This window comes from Balaenoptera physalus (genome assembly GCF_965194825.1).
Source record: "Balaenoptera physalus genome assembly, chromosome: 4".
Classification (NCBI taxonomy): Eukaryota; Metazoa; Chordata; class Mammalia; order Artiodactyla; family Balaenopteridae; genus Balaenoptera; species Balaenoptera physalus.
Window position 1 is genome coordinate 18882699 of NC_138891.1, and position 22990 is coordinate 18905688.

The window sequence follows — 22990 nt, forward strand, 5'->3', positions numbered from 1 at the left end:
GAGAGTCAAATGTTCGTTTTCTTACTTGCTTGTCTAATAAGGGCTAAAGACCTCCAATTCACTCACAATCCTTGTTCTACTGAAACCATATTTAAGCAGAATATAATATTTTAAAACCAAGATGGAGATGTTTTTCTTTAATATCTTATTTTAGTAGGTTTCAGGTATAAGGGTAAAACATCCTATTCCTATATACAAAAATAGAATTCAAATTTGTACATCATGAGAATCAATTCCTTCTGAGGTCTATAAAGAAAGGTGCTCTTATAACAGAATCAGAATCACAGGGTGTGCCAAATGCTGACTGGCAAATGAGGGGAGGGCTGGAGGTGGGAAATCATCATCTTGCAACCACCAGAGCAAAGATTGGTCCAAGCAAGAATCATCGATGGTTGCTAAATCTGGAGGGAATTGTTGAGGAGGAACAGAATGTCTTCATGGTCTTAAAGGGTCTCCTGAGAGGAGGATGGGGAACAAAATTAGTATCACCAATGGGAGGCAGCTGGACTTTGTGTGCCTCCAGATGTGATGCTATCTGAAGATTATGCCTGTATTATAACCTGAAGCTGACCATCAAGAAACATCAGACAGGGCTTCCCTGGTGGCGCAGTGGTTGAGAATCTGCCTGCCAATGCAGGGGACGCAGGTTCGAGCCCCGGTCTGGGAGGATCCCACATGCCGCAGAGCAACTAGGCCCGTGAGCCACAATTGCTGAGCCTGCGCATCTGGAGCCTGTGCTCCACAACAGGAGAGGCCGCGATGGTGAGAGGCCCGCGCACCGCGATGAAGAGTGGCCCCCGCTTGCCGCAACTGGAGAAAGCCCTCGCACAGAAACGAAGACCCAACACAGCCATAAATAAATAAATAAATAAATAAATAAATAAATAAATAAATAAACCCAAAGTTTAAAAAAAAAAAAAAGAAACATCAGACAAAGTAAAAATGAAGAACATTCTGTATACATATATTAAAAAGGACTGAATTCTTCAAAAAGGACAAAGTCTTCAAAGACAAAGAAAGGCTATAGAAATGTTCCAGATAAAGAGACTAAAAACATAACAACTAATTGGAATGCTAGAGCCGTGGGGAGAAAATGCCACAAGGGACATTACTGGGTCAACTGAAAAAAGATTAGATTAGAGATTAGATCAAAGTATTGTATCAATGTTAAATGTCATGAAATTGATAACTGTATTGTGGTTAAGAGGCTATTCTTAGTCTTAGGAAATACACACTGACGTATACCACCTTCATTCAAATTGTTCAAAAAAGAAATTATGTACGTGTATTTACGTGTTAGCACATGCGCACTCACAAGCGATAAAGCAAATCCAACAAAATGTTAAGATACGTGAATATGGGGAAAGGGTATATGGGTGTTCTGTGTTCTCCCCTTATTCTTGCAACTTTACTATAAGTTTTAAATGATTTCAAATAAAAAGTTAACAACCACACACACACACACACACTCACACACAAAAATCTTGTGAGGGAATACTCAAGGAGAGTAAGAGGACAAACCATCTCCATCCTTAACATTCTCCCAGGGAGGACCACTGTCCTCACTTACCCCATACCCCTCCCTCCTCTAGGAGAGATGACCACTGTCACCATAACTGTTCTGGTGGCAGTTTACTCTTCCTACCAATCTTGGCTTAGATTTTAATAAGTATCTTTTTCATCTTAGTCTAGCTGAGACAAAAGTGAAAATGTTTTTTGAATTTTTGTCTTTAAAAATATTCTAGGGAAAAAGAAAAAGAGTAGAAAACACAAGTACAAACACAAGCTACAGGCAGATTTCTCATCTTTAAATTACAAAACACTTGTCAAAATGTTGATGTCATCATTTACTACACTCGTCTAAATTCACCTCAGCTCTAACATATTTGACTTGCCCAAAGTTAATGTGCCTTCATCTATTTTTCTCAGCTAAGTTTGGGCCCAGATTCACTAGTGACCATTTGACCTTTGTGGCCAGTGTCATCAGCCCAGAATTCTCTGCCTCATACAAATGACCACTCTTTCCATAACAGTTGGTTTATGTGATCAAGAATGAGGTATAACACCTCACTCCCTGTCCTCAAGAGCTAAATAATTATCTTAACGTCCTAATGTAAGGTGATGGGAGTTTTGCCCTAACTTGTGAATTGTGCGACAATGAACTACTGTTCTGTTTGATTGATTGTGGCTTGATTTTGATGAGGTGAATTTGAAAATTATTTAATGCTGCTTACAATGCCTAATAAAAATCTTTATTCTTTTAGTTTAAAAAAAAGTCAGTGTGCTATTGAACCAATAAGTTCCCATTTACAGTCTACTGAGGGGTCTGCAATTCTAAGCACATTGGCAGAACAGAGATGATGGACGAACTCAGGACCCAGTGACCCTCGCTGGGTCAGGTCCCATCTCAAGCCACTTGTCCAGGTGCTCCTAAAGACACATTCAAGGGCTCATCCCCTGCCCCATTACCACTGCCACACTCCCACTACCACACACACCTACCCCTTCACCTCTACTGCCAAGGGCACAGAAAAAAATGGAAAGATCTTTAGCCATGCAACACCAATGCACATGACCAGAGAGGGGAACCATTCAATCCCAGACCTCCTCAGTCCAGATGCCTCTTTCTCAGAGCCCAATTTAACATTGTTCTCAACCCTAATCCCCTTAAGTCTGGCTTTCCAAGTAGTCTATTTTTTGTCTAAGTTGAATTTATATTAGAGTAAGTCCCCTGCATATGAATGAGTTCCGTTCCAAGAGTGCTTTTGTAAGTCCAATTTGTTCGTAAGTCCAACTAAGTTAGGCTAGGTACCCAACTAACACAATCAGCTATATAGTGCTGTACTGTAATAGGTTTATAACATTTTCACACAAATAGTACATAAAAAACAAACACAAAAAATAAAGAGAACATTTTTAATCTTACAGTACAGTACCTTGAAAAGTACAGTACTGCAGTACAACAGCTGGCATACAGGGGCTGGCATCGAGTGAACGGGCAGGAAAAGTTACTGACTGGAGGAGGGAGAGGAGGTGGGAGATGGTAGAGCTGAAGGATTGTGAGCCATAGGAGATGGAGCGCAAGATGCAATTTCACTCACGTCTGACATTGATGGCACAGGTTCTGGTTCCTTGCTGGATTCAATTCTATCTACCTTCTTGAAAAAATGATCCAGTGATGTCTGGGTAGTAGCTCTTTTCTTTCTCGTCATAGATGACACGGTAGCACTGGATTGCTTTCTTCACGACTGCTGCAACCTTTGTTTACTGTTCTATGTTTGGGTCCTGTGCCTCAAAAACTAACAGTGCCTCCTCAAATAAAGAAAATCCCCTTGCCATTTCCTGCGTCATGAATCTCTTCAGTTCTTCAGTTACTTCTTCCTCTTGTCTCTCTTCATCTTTCTCTGCGTCTCCAATTCCATCAGGTCTTCATTAGTAAGCAGCTCATGTTGCACAGCAAGTTCCATCGTTATCACTTGGTGCTTCTTAGCAGTAGCAGCTACATCACTGCTGTTTTTACTCTTGCTCCAAACATCCTGGGCTTGAAATAAAGATGCCATACTACTGTACCTCTATACAGTACTGTACAGTAAAGTACACAAAAGCACAACCACTTGTAGAGGATGCATGCACATGACAATGTACGCCAGACACGTGAACTAACTTACGTGATAGGACATGCAAACACACATTTCTGTCTTTGAAAGTTTGCAACTTGAAGGTTAGTATGTAGGGTATTTACTGTAGTTATGGTAGGCTAAGTTGCCTTAGCAAATGTATTCACAAATGTAATAGCTCAAATCACATAACAATCCAAGGCAAGCATTTCTGAGTCAGCAGGAAGCTCTTCATCACATAATGACTCAGGGAATCCTGGCTCCTTCCAGTTTGTGGCTACACCATGCTCTAGAGCCCCATCATTCTCTGCAACCTCTGCATCCAGCTGGTGTAAAGGGAAAGAACCTAGAGAAGTTTCACCTGCCTCTTAAAGGCCACAGCTTAGAAGTGGTTCACATCACTTCCACTCATATTCCATCGCTGAGAACTGATCACATGGCCCCAACTACTGCAAGAGGGTATGGGAATTGCAGTCCCTGTCTGGGCAGCTCCCTATTACCCTGTTGTAGAGGAGAGATTTTTTGGGCAGCCTGCAGACCTGGCCATGGACCTTAAACAAAGAAAAGGGGAAGGTTTGATTAATGGAAATCACATTGGAAAACAAAGAAGGACTCTGAAAGTTTCTTTATTTCAATTACTTTTTTCTTTTGAATTATTTTGATGTTTGTTTGTTTATTTCCAAGGAAATCTATGCCTTAGAATTATGTTCATACAATTATTTGTATTCTTTATTCTTAATTTTTTTAAATATTTATTTATTTGCACCGGGTCTTAGTTGCAGCTCGCTGGCTCCTCAGTTGCAGCTCCAGGGCTCCTTAGTTGCAGCTCATCAGCTCCTTAGTGTGGCAGGCAGACTCCTTAGTTGCAGCACACAGGCTCCTTAGTTGTAGCATGCAAACTCTTAGTTGTGGCATGCATGTGGGATTTAGTTCCCTGACCAGAGATCAAACCCAGGTCCCCTGCATTGGGAGTGGAGTCTAATCTGCTGCACCACCAGGGAAGTCCCTATTCTTAACTTTTTTGCTAAAAGTTTTGAGGCAGGTACTAGATTCATTGGGGAAAAAAGAATAGTATTGATTTTTGTTCAAGGCCAATGCAAATATTGTAGGGAAAAATGCATTCTCAGGCAAAAGATCAGAAATTTGGGGAGGTCTGGTTTTCCCATGACTACCTCTCCAACATTATTTTCCACCCATCTTCCCCTCATGCATCACACTCTAGCCTCACTGCCTTACTTACTCTTCCTAGAAGAACCCAAGCACACTCTCGCTCCATGGCATTTGCATTTTCTCTTCCCCTGCTTGGAACACATCTTCCAGATATTTACATGGCTTGCCTCCTTATGTAATTCAGGTCACTGAAAAATGTGGCCACTTTGGAGAAGCATTCCCTGACTTTCCTACTCAATATAAAATAGCATTCTTTCCCCAGCCCTCACATCACTTCTATCCTTTCACTCTGATTTTTCTTCATAATGCTTATCATGACTGCAGTATACTATATATTTATTCATTTATTTTGCTTATGCTCATCTTCCTCACTAGCATGTAAGCTACAGGTAGGCAAGATCTTTGCTTTATTTGTTGCTGTATCACCAGAAACTTAGACATGCTTGGCAAAAAGTAGATGCTCTGAAAGTATTTATTGGAGGAATAAATGTACTTGATCAGGTATGAGCAAAGCCACAAAAATAAATACTGTTCAAACCATATCAATATTCAAAAGTTCCCACAAAAAAAGGAGCTTTTTTGTTGCTCTACTTTTTTTTTATTTACCATATTTTAAATGGGTGACAACTGGATACCCACATGCAAAAGAATGAAGTTGGACCCCTTCCTTACACCATACACAAAAATTAACTCCAAATTGATCATAGACATAAATGTAAGAGCTAAAACTATAAAACTCTTAGAAGAAAACATAGAAATAAATCTTCATGACATTGGATTAGGCAGTGAATACTTTCTTAGATATGACACCAAAAGCATAAGTGATAAAAGAAAAAATGGATACACTGGACATCATCAAAAATTTTAAAAACCCTTGTTCTTCAAAAGGCATCATTAGGACAATGAAAAGACAACACACACATAGGGTGAGAAATGTTTTTGAGTCGTATCTCTGATAAAGGATTTTATATATTATAGAATATAAAGAACTCTTACAACTCAACAATAAAAAGACTAATAACCCAATTTAAAATGGTCAAAGGATCAGAATAGACATATCTCCAAAGAAGATACACAAATAGCTGATAAGCACATGAAAAGGTGCTCAACATCATTAGCCATCATGGAAATACAAATGAAAATAACATAAGCTACCACTTCAGGCCCACTAGAATGGCTTTAATCGAAAGACAAGAGTTGGTGAGGATGTGGAGAAATTGAACCCTCACTGCTGATGGGAATGTAAAATGTAAAATTTCAGCCATTTTGGAAAACAATTTGGCAATTCCTCAAAATGCTAAATATAGGCTTATAATATAACCCAGCAAATCCATTCCTAAGTATATACCCAAGAAAGATAAAATTATTTATCCACACAAAAATTTGTACATGAATGTTCATAATGGCATTAATCATAATAGCCAAAAAGTAGAAACAACCCAAATGTCCATCAGCTAATGAATGGATAAATCAAATGTGGTATATACACATACAATTAAATATTATTAGGCAATATAAAGAAATGGAGTACTGGTACATGCTACAACATGGATGAACTTTGAAAACATTAAGCTAAGTAAAAGAAGCCAGTCGCAAAAAACAACATATTGTATGATTCCATTTACATGAAGTGTCCAGAAGAAAGTATTAAGTGGTGGCCTATGGCTCAAGGAGTGGGGAGGAATAGGGAATGATTGCTAATAGGTATGGGGTTCCTTTTTGGGGTGATGAAAGTTACACAACTCTGTGAATATACCAAAACCTATTAAGTTACACACGTTCAATTGGAGGAATTGTATGTTGTGTGAATTATAAGTTTTTCTTTAAGTAATGAGCCCTCAACTAGTTTTCTGTTTCAGGGACAGAATTGAATCCATGTCACACCTACATTGTTGATACTTGACCTAAACCACTTACAGTGTTCTAGAGCTGTGGTTCAAAAAGCATGGTCCCTGAACCAGTGACATCAGCATCCTCAGTAATTTGTCAGCAGAGTCCTTGGTCTCACTACAGCCCTACTGAATCAGAAACTGAAGTGGAGCCCAGCAACGGGTGTTTGCCCCCTAGGTGATTCTGATGGTCACTAAAGTGTTAAACTCACTTCTCTGGAAGAGGAGGAACCTAAGATCTCTTGTCCCGAGAAAAGTTTGACTGTACAAAATTCCTACCCACCTCCACCCTCATGATATTGAATGGGACACTTTCTTTTTAAATAATAGTCAGGGATACTCTACTCCTTTCCTCTCTTCTTCCCCCACACATACAGTTAAGCCATGGCTTCCTCTGTGTGATGCTACCCACCCCCACCTCTCGGAATTCCCTTCTCTATGTGGCCATAAGTAACAAACCAATATTTAGGTTCAGTGGGAGCTAGGAGAGCCCACTTCTTAGTCTTGAGACCTCAAGCACATGAACAACTTGGTCTCTTACCAAAGCATGCTGCATTGTTGTTATTGGGTATTTGAGTCCCAATTTGTTATTGTTCTTTGCGAATACAGCTCCCTTGAAACTCTGTGGGGATAAGGGATGCATGTCAGGCCAGGATGGGGGCATGACTGGTCTCTGGATGAATGACCTCATAATAGCATCAAATTTTCACTCTTAGTCCTGAGCACCTACCAGCATGACATTGACCATATCTCCAGGGCAAGTACCACTTTTACTTACCAAACATCTACCCCTCTTACACCAAACTACTTTGTTTACCCACACCTCCACCTACATGATCAGCATGGTCAGGGCACAGCTGTGTATAATGGCCTTTATGTGCTCATTGGGGTTTGCTGGGAAGCTCAAGGGCATGGGCGGTTGGTCTAAGGTCTCAGAGAGTCAGTGGCAGGACCCTGTGGCCTCAGGCAGCATGGCTCCACGCCCTACAAGAAAGTAAGCCCCTTGTCTAAGGGCTAAATATAGGTCACCTGCCCTCAGGTGGGTCACACCAGGGATGAACAGGTGACTTCTATCAGCCATGCTAAATGTGCACGCATATGTGTGTATATAATATATCCAGAGACATGGAAATACATCCTCTCACAGGCTCCCTTTCTTTCTGCAACAGAAAACAGAAATAGAGAAAAACTTAACAACTGCAAACCCAGGACCAATTTATCAGAAACCAAATTAAAGCTGTTGGGTATTTTTGTTGAAACATCTCTACCTCTGAAATCTAATTTCTTGCAACTTTCCATATAGGATCCTATGTTGTATTATTTATAAGAAAATAATATTCTGCCCTCCCTTGACAGCATTTCCTGGCTGCAGAAACCACTGCAGCCATGAAGTAACAGAATGATTTTGGTAATGTTTCCATAGCTACCTTGCTTCGAAGTGAGGTTTATTCTGTTTTAAAGTCTACTGACCTATTCACATCCCTATTTAGAATATTTTTCAATCTAATCCCTTGTCTGGCTATTATTGTATAATGTTCCTGTTATTCCTACATTTAAGGAGGTTCTGGATGCATAAATAAAAGCCTGGTAAGCAGGCCTTCCAGTTAGACATAACAATATGATGAAATTTTTTTCTTTTTTCTTTTTCTATTCCTTTCCAATCCAATGTGTATTCATTCTATCCTACCCTTGCACCGGGAGACCTTCCCAGGGTTTTTGGAGGTAAAGGCTGTTGAAGGTGCGCTGGTGCCCTCTTGTGGTCATTATGGCCTTGTGGTTTCTTCCCAGAAGCCTATTCTACAGACAACGGATTTTGCCAAGAAGGTAATGAGAAAGCCAAATGCCATTGCTAATTGTCATTGGTGTCCTTGTGTCTGTGTCGTTTGCCCCTGCAGGCATGAGGGTGTATCTAGAAGGACAGGCAGACTCTCTCGAGTGGCAGTGTAACAATGAGGGTTACAGGCCTCTGCTCTTTCTTCCAAGGCAGAGGCCTCATTACTAAAGAATACTGTCCAACGGGTAAGCCACAGGAAGTGAACTGGGACATACCTCGAGGAAGATGGCGCACCAAACAACTCTCGGAAAGGCCTTGTAATGAAGGCAACCCACAGAAAGAGGAGACAGGGCTTCATCTCAAGAGAACATAGGGACTTTCTTGGTGGCACAGTGGTTAAGAATCAGCCTGCCAATGCAGGGGGTATGGGTTTGAGCCTTGGTCTGGGAAGACCCCACATGCCGCAGAGGAACTAAGCCTGTGCGCCACAACTACTGAGCCTGCGCTCTAGAGCCCATGAGCCACAGCTACTGAGCCTGCATGCCACAACTACTGAAGCCCGTGCACCTAGAGCTTGTGCTCCGCAACAAGAGAAGCCACCGCAATGAGAAGACTGTGCACCACAACGAAGAGTAGCCCCTGCTCGCCACAACTAGAGAAAGGCCGCGCACAGCAACGAAGACCCAATGCAGCCAAAAATAAATAAATAAATAAATTTATTTTTTAAAAAAAGAGAGAACATAGACCATCCTTAAAAAAGACAGCAAGGAACAGGTAGTACCACATGCCTTTTTTTTTTTTCTTTTTAAAGGCAAAGAGACATTTTATTAATTAATTAATTAATTTTTGGCTGTGTTGGGTCTTCGTTTCTGTGCGAGGGCTTTCTCTAGTTGTGGCAAGCGGGGGCCACTCTTCATCACGGTGCGCGGGCCTCTCACTATCGCGGCCTCTCTTGTTGCAGAGCACAGGCTCCAGACGCGCAGGCTCAGTAGTTGTGGCTCACGGGCCCAGTTGCTCCGTGGCATGTGGGATCTTCCCAGACCAGGACTTGAACCCGTGTCCCCTGCATTAGCAGGCAGATTCTCAACCACTGCGCCACCAGGGAAGCCCCACATGCCCTTTTTAGAAGCTGAAAATATAAAGCTCCAGTTCTGGGTGAGAAATCAAGACAAAATAACCAGTAAAATTCTAGTTGATTCAATGTAACTGACTTTTATTCAATAAGTATAAGAGGGATGGACGTCCCTGGCGGTCCTGCGGTTAAGACTTCGCCTTCCAATGCAGGGGGTATGGGTTTGATCCCTGGTCCGGAAGCTAAGGTGCCACATGCCTCGTGGCCAAAAAACCAAAAACATAAAACAGTAGCAATATTGTAACAAATTTAATAAAGACTTTAAAGGTGGTCCACATCCAAAAAAATCTAATAATAAATAAATAAACAAACAAACATAAGAGGGAGTGAATGGTATATGGTCCCAGTGTTGTCCACTAGAACTTTCTGCAATAGTGGAAATGTTCTCTATCCATATTGCCCAATACAGTGGTTACTAGCTACATGGGCTATTGGGCACTTGAAATGTGATGAACTAAATTTTAAATTTTATTTCATTTTAATTAATTTAAATAGCCACAAGTGGCTAGTGGCTACCATATTGGACAGCACAGGTCTTGAAAGACAGATAAGACTAAGACAACTACAGTATCAGTAGAGTTTGTAGTACAGGGAAGTACAAATAAAGTTCCATAGTGGGAGGGATGAGTAGAGATGACCATAGAAGTTTCCTAAAGGGGAAGCATTTGAGCTGGCCTTGAAACATGGGTTGATCTTATTAGACAGAAGCGGTAAGGAGATCATTCCAGGTGGCAGGAACTGCATGTACAAAGGCATAGAGATGGGAAACTGTAAGTAAATGTCCAAGGAACAGAGGTGTGGAGTATGAGGTACATGTGGCTGGAAAGAACACTAGAAGCGTAGGTTGAAACAAGGACTATGAAGCCTTGAATGCCTTGCAAGATATTTTGGTTAAAATCTATAGTCGATGGAACATTTAACAATCCTTCCACTAAAAGAGGCTTGGAGGGAACATGAGAGCCTATATCACTAGGGAATCTGAGGTTCCAGGGGACCAAGGGCTCTATGGCAGAAGCCACTGAATGCTAGCTATTGTTATCAGAATTCCAGTTTAGGCTGATTAGCCTAATGGCTGTGTGTGGAGGAAGAGGGAAGAGGGTCTCAAGGTGGGGTAACAAGAGGAAACCATTGCAACAGCTGGCCCATTGAGAAACATGGAGGGTCTTAATGAGGATGAGGGACTGGGTGGTCCCACCTGGGCCCCCCGGTGTCACAAATGTGATGCATCAGAACTATCATGCTATTGTAACCCTAGTGAAGCCAAAGACTCAGAGCGTTGTCACACCCTAAGACATGCCATCCAACAATCAGAAAGTAACTTCAAAATAACTTGAGTTATTTCCTGCATTTCTCAAATACCTGTGGGCTGCCTCAGATCACACTCTGGCACCCTGAGGACTATGGAACTCAAAGAAATTCCTTTCTTCTCTCATCCACTTCCCTCATGCCCCACAGCTACTCCCACATCTCTCCCCAAAACTGCCTAGAAAACTCGTCCTCCATCACTGAGCCCAGAGCCTCCTGTCTCTCCACCCTTTCCCTCTCCAGCTCTCTCTTCATCCCCTGGTCTCCAATTTCTGCCCCTCTAAACTCTAAGGAACTAGTCCCCTCATTGTGCAGGGGATAGCAAGAAGCAGGATGCAAAGCCAGAACAATCTTTATGTGGCAAGGGAGAGTAAAAGTTGGGAATCTTCATAGATTCACCCACTCCCCCCCCCCAAAAAAGAAAAGGCTCTCTCATATACAAATACATGCTGTAGGGACTCTGGCAGTTCAGTATCTCCCTCCCTCCACCACCACCCCCAGCTCCCCACTTTTTTTTCCATCTTTTTTTATGGTAATTTCCAAGTCGGATCCTCAGACCAGCGGCACTGCATCAGCCAGGGAGCTGGTCAAAAATGCAAATTCATGAGCCCCACTCCAATCTACTGAATTACAATCTCTGGGGAAAGGGTCCAGAAAATTGTCTTAATGTGCCTGCCAGGAGAGTCTTCACACTAGGTGTTAGGAATCACCAGTCTAACAGAGTTGAGTGCCATTACTCTCTTGTACCTGTGGGGTGCCGCCAACTGAACTTGCCTGGATTGATCAGCCCCTTCTAATAAATCTTAATACTAGGTAATGGGAAATTTCCCAGGCAGATATACATATTCATACATAATCGTCCTTCCCTAAAAGAGTCTTGGCTCAGGTAATGTTTCATAACTTCTTGCACATCATGGTTCATGAGGAAAATGAGAGGATTTGGAGTCACATCGGAATTAACATAAGGTGATCTCCAGCAGAGGGGCTTGGCTCTGGACTACGGAGAGGACAGTATGCCTGGAGATAAGCAATCATAAGATTTCCTTGTTTTCCTTAAAGGAAGCAAGTGTGAGGCCATCTCCTAATAGCCAAGCATTAGGTTCCATCTCACCCATACTGGGGCCCTGAAACAGCAGGAGAGAGAGGCAAAATTACTGCCACCATCCTGCTGGTGGCTCATTCTGCCGTATAAGCAGCACGTTAGAGGGATGCAATTTCTAGTTCATACCCTAAGCTGCCTCTGAGGTGAGAGAGGGAGTCCTTGGATGTGGATATCATAATCTGCTTCTTTCCCCCAAATGTGAGCCCAGTTAAGGACTTCCTCTAAGTTATGGATGAAGCCATAACCATATCACTTTCTGCTTCTAAATATAGCCCCAGGCTCTCAGATCTGTACTTGGTTACCTAATCCTGTGCCATGTTAACTGTTAGTCTACCATTGTGTTCTAGTTTCCATTGTAATGGTTGAGAAGTCTGCTGTCATTCTAATTATCATTTCTCTGTAGGTGAAGTCTACTCTCTGCAGTTATGACATTTTCCTCTCTAATGTTTTTCATTTTCATATGTCTAGGTGTGGATTTTTCTTTTTGTTTATCTTGTCAAGACTCATGATTCCTGAATGAGAGAATTCCTGTCTTTTATCAACACTAGAAAATTGTTAGCCATTCTCTTCAAATATTCTTTTTCTACAATTCATTTTACTTTAGTCTTTCTTGTTGTGTGCACACGTGTGTGTATATATGTCTGTGTGTGTCTTAAGCTCTCTTTCATGTTTTCTATGTCTTAGCTTCTCTGTGCTGCAATTCGGTTCATCAATTTCCCTTTGATTCTGTCTGATTTGCTGTTTATTCCATCTGTTAGGTTTTTTATTTTAATAACTATAATGTCATTTCTAGAAAGTGTATTTAATTCTGCCTTTTGGTTTTGTCTGCCTTTTTAATAGTGTCTCATAAATTTCTCATGTTTTTTGTTGCTTGTTTTTATATCTTTAGTCATAATCATCCAGGAATTCATTCAACACTTATTGAGGGCCTAGTATATATCAGTTACTGTGGGCATTGGAAAGTGGATAAGACATAATTTCTATTGTCAAGGAGGTATAAGGATGAAAACACAGTACATAAATTATGACACAATATGTAAGGACTAGGATAGACATTTGATCAGAGTATTAAGGGAAAACTGAAGGGAGAATCTGATCCAGCACAACGGGATCAGAAAACATTCCAAAAAGATATAAGGCCTGAACTAAGTCCCAAAATATTAGGAGGTATTAGGCAGATGATGTGAGAAGAGACAATATTAGCAAAGAAGGTGAATATATGTGTAAAGAGTGCCATGAACCACCTTAGCTCCTATGGCTGGAACTTAAAGTTTTGAGGCTAGAATAGATGGAAGAGTGGGCAGGGGCAAGAGAGGAAGATGGAAGTGTAATCATGGGCCAGGTCATGGAGGACCTGGTAAGCACTGGTGAGAAACTCAGACAATATTAGGCATTCAGTGGGGACCTAGGGTAAGAGAAGAGTTGCAGAGGAGCATGTAGCCCACTGTAACAAAAAAAATTTACCAGTGACAAATAAATGCCAGTAGTAGGTGAAATTGTTGGTGAGTTGAATCTAGAATAGGGGCATCTGTCTGCTCCAGCAAGTAACAAATGTGTCAATAGATTGCGTAGTACATGCCCTGACTAAAAGTATTGAAATTCAGATAGATAGATAGTTAAGATAGATACCACCAAATGGATAACATGCTGGCCAAAGAATCTACTTACTGGCTCTGACTTAGATCATTTGTAATTAGTGTGTCTAAGAAAGTACTGAACTCCAATTGCTGAATTTTCTAGGACTAGCTTACCCTAGTCCTAGAACATACCATAAGGTATGTTCTTGTGTGTGCTTTCAGGTGCCTAGGAATTCTTAGAGGATCCCAGGCAATGGAAAATGGCCCAATGCTCACTGTTTACTGAAAAGAACTGCAGACATTTTCCTCCATGTCTGCAATTGGAAGGCAATCTTAAAAAAGATAGTCAACATTTATTAAGTGCTGGCCATGGACCAGTCTCTGTTCTACGCCCTTTACATTCATTATCCCATTATATCGTCACAGCATCCAATGGGTTAGGTACTTTTATTATTCCCACTTTACAAATGAGGAAACTATCAATAGATCATAGACAGGTTGAGGGACTTGCCCGAGATTACACAACAAGGAAGTGATTGAACCAAGATTCCAGCTCAAGCTCTGGCTCCACAGCCCATGCTCTTAACCTCTATGCTCTGCTGCCTTCCAAAAATGCTACAGATGAAAAGTAGTGATATCTATGTCATAGCATTTGTTGGTCTTCATCTGTACCACTCCAGAGGGCACATCTCCCTGTCTCCAGAAAAGCTTCATCTAACCTGTACACTCAGGTGTACGAAGCCAGGAGGAAGCAGCTTGATCCTGTCCATGTATTCTCTGGAGGACATCACTGGGAGAACCCTTTCTCCCACTACCACTTGGTGCAGTCTCAAAGCTGTGGAAATTCAATCACTGATTAGCTTGAGAGTACAAAAAGCTGTAATGGGGGGAAGTACTATTGAATTTTCATGTTTGACTTGTTTTAAAAATACTTCAGTTTTGAGTGGAATCTTGGTTTACTAAGCTTGATGGAGCCACAAATGCTACATCCTATGTGCATCAAAGCTCTGCATTTATCCTCCCTTCATCATCAGGTGTCAACTTCAGACCGCTTCTCTCCATCTCTATGATTTTCTCCTCCTCTCTTCCCTCTCTTCTTTCTCTCAGTTATTCTCCCTTTCCATTTTTTCCCATGGGCGAAAAATGTCCACTACATTAGCTGACATGGAAAGAACACCAAACTTGGAATCCAACTCCCTAGATTAAAATGTCAGTTCTCTAATGATATGTCTTTGAATGGAGATAATAATGCTTTTTCTCAGAGATCATATTTACTAAATAGCTACAATGCATTAAGCACTCTGGTAGGTATTGGGGATACATCAGTGAACACTAATAATGATATGCCAACAATTGCAAGAGGTGCTATGGAAGATACAGTGTGCTATCACAGCATCCAGCACAAAGGTCCAACCTTTCTGGGAAGGGACTTAGAATTTCCACAGGCGTATGAAAGAACACTGTAAACTGTAAAATCATACAGAAATGTAAAGTATAATCATTTATATTCTGGGACTTCGCTGGTGGTGCAGGGGTTAAGACTCCAAGCTCCCAATGGAGGGGGCCCAGGTTCGATCCCTGGTCAGGGAAATAGATCCCACACGCAAGCCACAACTAAGAGTTCACATGCCACAACTAAGGAGCCCATGTGCTGCAACTAAGGAGCCAGTGAGCCACAACTAAGCAGCCTGCCTGCTCCAACTAAGGAGCCCACCTGCCACAACTAAGACCCGGTGCAACCAAATAAATAAATAAATATTAAAATAAATAATAAATAAAAAGACTCCACTGTCAATTCACACAAAAAAAACTTTATATTCTATTATATATCTCCTCTCCCTCTTTCTTTTCCTCATTCTTTTTCCTTCCCTTCTTCCTTTTTTGGTGCCCTAAGGTCAACTCTAGGTTATCAAAAGATGATTAAGAACTGCTAGATACTCAAGCCCACCTATAGATTCAATGCAATCTCTATCAAAATTTCAATGACATCTTTTACAGAAATAGAAAAAACAATCCTAAAATCCTAAAAATCCTATAGAATCACAAAAGACCCTAAATAGCAAAAACAATTTTGAGAAAGAAGAACAAAGCTGGAGGTATCACATTTCCTGATTTCAAACTATACTACAAAGCTACAACAATCAAAGCAGTATAGTACTAGTACAAAAAAAGACACACAGACCAATGGAACAGAATTGAGAGCTCAGAAATAAACCCATGCACATATGATTAATTAATTTATAAAAAGTGAGCGAAGAACGTACAGTGGAGAAAGGACAGCCTCTTCAATAAGTAGAGTTGGGAAAACTAGACAGCCACATGCAAAAGAATGAAACTATACCACTATCTTGCACCATACACAAAAATTAACTGAAAATGGATTAAAGACTTGAATGTAAGACCTGAAACCATAAAACTCCTAGAAGAAAACATAGGGAAAAAACTCCTCGACATTGGTTTTGGCAAGGATTTTTTGGATATGACATCTAAAGCACAAGCAATAAAAGCAAAAATGAACAAGTGGGACCACATCAAACTAAAAGCTTCCACGCAGCAAAAGAAATGGTCATTTGACAAAATGAAAAGTAATCTACGGAATGGGAAGAAACATTTGCAAATCATATGTATGATAAGGGGTTACTATCTAAAATATATAAGGAATACATACAACTTGATAGCAAAAAAAAAAAAAAAAACCCTCACATAATCCAATTTTCAAATGTGCAAAGGATCTGAGTAGACATTTTTCCAAAGAACAAATATAGTCAACAGACACATTATAATGTACTCACCATCACTAATAATCAGGGAAATGCAAATCAAAACCACAAAGAGATAACTCCTTACACCTGTCAGAATGGCTATTATCCAGGAGACAATAACAAGTGTTGGTAAAGATGTGGCAAAAAGGAAATTCTTGTGCACTGTTGGTGGGAATGTAAATTGGTGCAGCCACTATGGAAAACAGTATGGTGTTTCCTCAAAAAAATTACAAATAGAATTACCGTATGATCCAGCAATTCCACTTCTGGGTATATATCGGAAGGAAATGAAATCACTATTTCAAAGAGATATCTACTTTCCCATGTTCATTGCAGCATTATTTACAATAGCCAAGACAAAGAAGCAACCTAAAGGCCTATTGATGAATGGATGGATAAAGAAAAAGTATATACAGGTATGTATATAATGGAATATTATTGTCATAAGGAAGAAACAAATGCTGCCATTTGCAACAACATGAATGAAAACTGAGAGCATAGTGCTAAGTGAAATAAGGCAGACAGAGAAAGACAAACACTGTATGATCTCACTTGTTATTGGGTTGACCAAAAAGTTCGTTCAGGTTTTTGTGTAAGAGTTTATGGAAACCAAATGAACTTTTTGGCCAACCCAATAAATCTTAAAAGTTCTCACCACAAAAAAACCTCACCATAATATCTATGTGAGGTGTTAGATGTGTTAACTAAGCTTATTGTGATAATCATTTTACAATATATAAATGTATCAAATCATCATGCTGTACACCTTAAACTTACACAATGTCATGTCAATTATACCTCAATAAAGCTAGAAAAATAAGATTAAATAAATAAATAGAACTACAAGATGCTTATGTAATCAGAAAAACTGTCAGTAAATGTTTAGGGGGAATAGGATAGAATACATGGTATGGAAATAGAGGTGAACATTCAAGCATTTTTAAAATAAAGCATGTATTCAGCATCTATGGAATATCCACATCTGCGAGGTACAGAATCAGGCACTGAAGATACAGTGGGAAAAGGCACACGCCCGTACCCTCAAGGAGCTTACATCTGGAGGGGAGACAGCAGAGCACACAGTACAATGTGACAAGAACTTTGACAGGGAAAGGACTGAGGGGAGTAACAAGGAAAGGTTCTTAAACCAGCCTGGAATGTCAGAGGAAGCTTTGCAGAGGAGACAAGGTGTGAGCTGAGTGCAGGACAGGGTTACTCAGCTGGTCAAACAAGGGGGACCCATATCACCTCAAAGCAAACTTAGAAATAACTACGGAGCAGTTAAGATCTTCAGAGGAATATAGGGAGAACGTTTCAAATAGTCCAGGGACCAGACGTTTCCTCCCTCCTAGAAAAGCCACAGAGGGAGAACACAAGATGGCAGTGGTGCGATGGGATTGCACAAAGCAGGGAGGCCTCTCAGACAGAAACTACACATCTAATAGCAGTTGACAAGAAATGGGCACTGGCTTGCCCATTGCGGGAGTGTGAAAGGACACAGCCTTCCTGAAGGACAAGGCTGCAATATGTATTGAAAGACTTAAAAATGTCCATGGTCTTTGACCTAGAAATTCAACCTTTAGAAACTGATCCTAAGTGAAGATTTCCACGTAAGGATGTTTATAATGGCATTATCTTCAAATGGTAAAGAAGTAGAAAGAAGTCAAATTCCAACACTCCGTCTAATGGTTAGATGAACTGTGACTAATGCATCTAGTAAAATAGCAGATGACCAATTATAATTATGCTCTTGAATAGCACTTAATGATAAAGAAAATGTTCATGATACAACATTAAGTACAAAAAATAGGATACAAAACTACATATACTATATGATTTACATTTTATTTAAAATTTACGTGTGTGTGTGTGTGTGTGCAAAGACTGGAAGGAAAAAGATCAAAATATCAGTAGTAGTGGAATTACAGGCAATTTTATTTTATTCTGTAAGCTTTTCTCTATATTCCAAATTTGAATCCTATGTATGCCCCACTATTATCAGAGAAAAATAATAAACATTATAAAAGAAAATATTAAGAGTCTATTTCTAGAAAATGAGGTCAAATTTGATTTTTTAATTCTGTGTGTTTTCCAAAATGTTTTCCCAAATTTCATACTATGACTATGTATGGCTCTTTAAAACAAATCATTGAAGAGCCTTTTTTTTTACCAGGAACCCAGAATGCTTAGGGAACAAGCTGCTATTTTAAGGGATTAGTGATTAAGTCACCTGCTGAGAACAGGTGTCAGCTTAGCAGAGAATGACATGGTAGCCCCCTCCCCTGCCCCCAGGACCAGAGGACCTCCTATCGCTCTCCCACTGTTTCTGCTCCTATCTCTGAGAATGGGAAGTTGGCAGGACTTTTGACCTTGATCGTAATGTGCAGTTTTAACTCTGTTATGCCCTTTCTCTGTAATCTGGCACTAAGAGGGTTTGCAGTTGGGAGGGCAAGAACACCCATTAAGCTGGGCAGATACTCCCCAGAGCTCTAGGAGAGGATAGTCCACATAAAGAGAATCTTCTAAAATAAGTACTCAAATCCCTTTGTGTAAAGGTCTCTTTCATCTCCTCACCATGCTTCATCTTTTGCACCAAGTTAATTAACAACAATTTTTCAGCAAGCACAACCCTGACAGGTAAGTATTTGGAGCCTGTATCACTTCTCTTATCTTTCCTTCTCCTCTGTGTATCGTTGGGCTCTATGGAGCTTGAAAAGCATTCTCTTGTTGGAGGAGACAGAAGCAACACTCAGACAGTGTATTCTTCCTTGGTCGTTTTTTTAAACTAAGAATGAGTTTATTTCAGTATTTTTAAATCGAACCACTAAACTCATTCTGCTTTGCCTGATCAATTTTTAAAGTGTGTTTATTTATTTATTTATTTATTTATTTATTTATTTATGGCTGCGCTGGGTCTTCTTCGCTGCATGCGGGCTTTCTCTAGATGTGGCAAGTAAGAGCCGCTCTTCGTTGTGGTGCGTGGGCTTATTGCGGTGGCTTCTCTTGTTGCGGAGCACGGACTCTAGGTGCGCGGACTCAGTAGTTGTGGCGCACAGGCTTAGTTGCTCCAAAGCACGTGGGATCTTCCTGGACCAGGGCTCGAACCCGTGTCCCCTGCGTTGGCAGGAGGATTCTTAACCACTGCGCCACCAGGGAAGTCCCTAAAGTGTATTTTTAAATGTTTCTTTCAGTTAAGTAATATATAAAACACATTCCTGTAAAAAAAAAAATTAAAGAATACAGAAATATGTAAAGTGAAAACCTTCCCATACCCTTCACCTTCCAATTCAACTTGTCTCCCTGGGATTAACCTCTTTTTTATTATATTAGTTTCAGGTGTGCAGCATTAAAGTTCGACATCTGCATATACTACGAAGTGATCACCACCACAAGTCTAGTTACCATCCGTCACCTTACAGTTGACCCTTTCACCTGTTTCACCCACCCAACCCCCTTCCCCTCTGGTAACCACTAATACCTTCAAAGTCCATCCACGTTGTCACAAATGGCAGAATTTAATTCTTTTTATGGCTAAGTAGTATTCCATTATATATATACCACATCTTCTTTACCCATTCATTTATTAACAGACACTTAGGTTGTGTCTCTATCTTGGCAATTGTAAATAATGCTGCAATAAACATAGAGGTGTGTATATCTTTTCAAATTAGTGTTTTCATGTCCTTTGAATAAATACCCAGAAGTAGAATAGCTGTGTCATATGATAGTTTTTTTCTTAAGTTTTTGAGGAATCTCTGTACTGTTCCCCATAGTGGCTGCACAAATTTACAGTCTCACCAACAGTGTACAAGGGTTCTCTTTTCTCCACATCCTCTCCAACATTTGTTATTTCTTGTCCTTTTGATAATAACCATTCTAATATGTGTGAGGTGGTAACTCACTGGGTTTTGACTAGCATTTCACTAATAATTAGTGATGTTGAACATCTTCATGTGTCTGTTGGCCATCTGTGTGTCTTCTTTGGAAAAATGTCTATTCAAATCCTCTGCCCATTTTTTTTAAATTATTTATTTATTTTTGGCTGTGTTGGGTCTTCATTGTGCAAGGGCTTTCTCTAGTTGCGGCAAGCGGGGGCCACTCTTCATCGTGGTGCACGGGCCTCTCACTATTGCGGCCTCTCTTGTTACGGAGCACAGGCTCCAGACGTGCAGGCTCAGTAGTTGTGGCTCACGGGCCTAGTTGCTCCGTGGCATGTGGGATCTTCCCAGACCAGGGCTCGAACCCGTGTCCCCTGCATTGGCAGGCAGATTCTCAACCACTGCGCCACCAGGGAAGCCTCCCTCTGCCCATTTTTTAATTGGCTTTTTGTTGTTCCTGAGTTGTATGAGTTCATTATATTTTGGATATTAATCCCTTATAGGATATATGGTTTGCAAATGTTTTCTCCCATTCTGTAGGTTGCCCTTTTGCTTTGATGATGGTTTCCTTTGCTGTGCAGAAGCTTTTTAGTTTGATGTAGTCCCACTTGTTTATTTTTGCTTTTGTCTCCCTTGCGTTTGGAGTCATATCCACAAAAACAGCTCTATGACCATTATAAATGAGGTTACCACCTATGTTTTCTTCTAGGAGTTTTATGGTTTCAGGACTTGCATTCAAGTATTTAATCCATTTTGAGTTAATTTTTGTGTGTGGTGAAAGATAGTGGTCTATTTTCATTCTTTTGTATGTGGCTGTACAGTGTTCCCAACTCCATTTATTGAAGAGAATATCTTCTCTCCATTGTATGTCTTTTGCTCTTTTTTTGTAAATTAATTGACCATATGTGCATAGGTTTATTTCTGGGCTCTCAATTGGTCTGTGTGTCTGGTTTTGTTCCAGTAGCATACTGTTTTGATTACTATAGCTTTGTTGTATAGTTTGAAATCAGGAGCATGATGCCTCCAGCTTTGTTCTTCTTTCTCAAGATTGTTTTGACTATTCAGGATCTTTTGAGGGTCCATACAAATTTTAGAATTATTTGTTCTATTTCTTTTAAATATGCCATTGGAATTTTGATAGGGATTGCATTGAGTCTGTAGATTGCTTTGGGTAGTATGGACATTTTAACAATATTAATTCTTCCAATCCATGAATGCAGATTATCCTTCCATTTATTTGTGTCTTCTTCAGTTTCTCTCATCAGTGTCATAGTTTTCAGTGCACAAGCTTTCTCTCCTTTTAAAATTTTTTGAAGTGTTTGAGAAGGATTAAATGTTCTTTGAATGTTTTGTAGAATTCTCCAGTAAATCCATATGGTCCTGGGCTTTTGTTTGTTGGGAGATTTTTGATTACTGTTTCAACATCCTTACTAGTAATCAGTATATTCAGATTTTTTATTTCTTCATGATTCAGTCTTGGAAGATTGTATGTTTCTAGGAATTTATCTACTTCTGGGTTGTACAATTTGTTGACATATAATTCATAGTACTCTCTTATGATCCTTTGCATCTCTGTGGTATCAGTTGTATCTTCTTTTTAATTTCTGATTTTATTTATTTGAGTCTTCTCTTACCTTTTCTCTTCCCTTCCCTTCTCTCTCTCTCTCTCTCTCTCTCTTTCTCTCTCTCCCTCTCAATATAGCTAAAGGTTTGTAAATTTTGTTTATCTTTTCAAAGAACCAGCTCTTACTTTCATTGATTATCTTCTCTTGTTTTCTTAGTCTCTATTTCACTTATTTCCACTCTGATCTTTTTTTTTAACATCTTTATTGAGGTATAATTGCTTTACATTGTTGTGTTAGTTGCTGCTGTATAACAAAGTGAATCAGCTATACATATACATATATCCCCATATCCCCTCCCTCTTACGTCTCCCTCCCACCCTCCCTATCCCACCCCTCTAGGTGGTCACAAAGCACCGAACTGATCTCCCTGTTCTATGTGGCTGCTTCCCACTAGCTATCTAGTTTACATTTGGTAGTGTATATATGTCAATTCTACTAATTTTGGGCTTCATTTGTTCTTCATTTTCTAGTTCCTTTAGGTGTAAAGTTAGATTGTTTATTTGGGATTTTTCTTGTTTCTTGAGGTAGGCCTGTATTGCTATGAACTTCCCTCCTAGAACCACTTTTGCTGCATCACTTAGATTTTGGTATGCTATATTTCTATTTTCATTTATCTCTAGGTTTTTTTTCATTTATCTCTAGGTTTTTTTTCATTTATCTCTAGGTTTTTTAGGAGATTAATTTCTCCTTTGATTTCTTCAATGACCCATTAGTTATTCAGTAAAATGTTGCTTAATCTCCACATTTTTGTGGGTTTTTTTGTTTTTTCTTGTGACTGATTTCTAGTTTAATACCATTGTAGTCAGAGAAAATACTTGATATAATTCAAATCTTCTTGAATTTATTGAGACTCATTTTGTGACCTAACATGTGGTTTACCCTGGAGAATGTTGCATGTGCAGTTGAGAAGAATGTGCATTCTGCTGCTTTTGGATAGAATGTCATGTGTGTGTGTGTGCATGTGTGTGTGCATGCATGTGTATAAAGTCAATCTGGTTTAATGTGTCATTTAAATTCCATGTTTCATTATTGATTTTCTGTCTGAATGATCTATCCATTTGGTGTCAGCAGGGTGTTAAAGTCCTCAACTGTTATTTATTGCTTTCAATTTCTCCCTTTAAATCCATTAATATTTGCTTTATATATCTTGGTGCTCTTC

General features: G+C 39.9%; 2 long non-coding RNA genes across 7 annotated transcripts in view; one reads left to right on the forward strand and one right to left on the reverse strand.

The window, feature by feature from the left end:
• Nucleotides 1-22990, reverse strand: part of LOC309659448 — a 75645-nt gene that overhangs the window by 16392 nt on the left and 36263 nt on the right. The gene's annotated exons all lie outside the window — the stretch shown is intronic.
• Nucleotides 4179-22990, forward strand: part of LOC309659455 — a 33333-nt gene continuing 14521 nt past the window's right edge. The window contains exon 1 of the long non-coding RNA XR_014262820.1: nt 4179-18965. This is a non-coding gene — a long non-coding RNA (uncharacterized lncRNA). The remainder of the gene's footprint in view (nt 18966-22990) is intronic.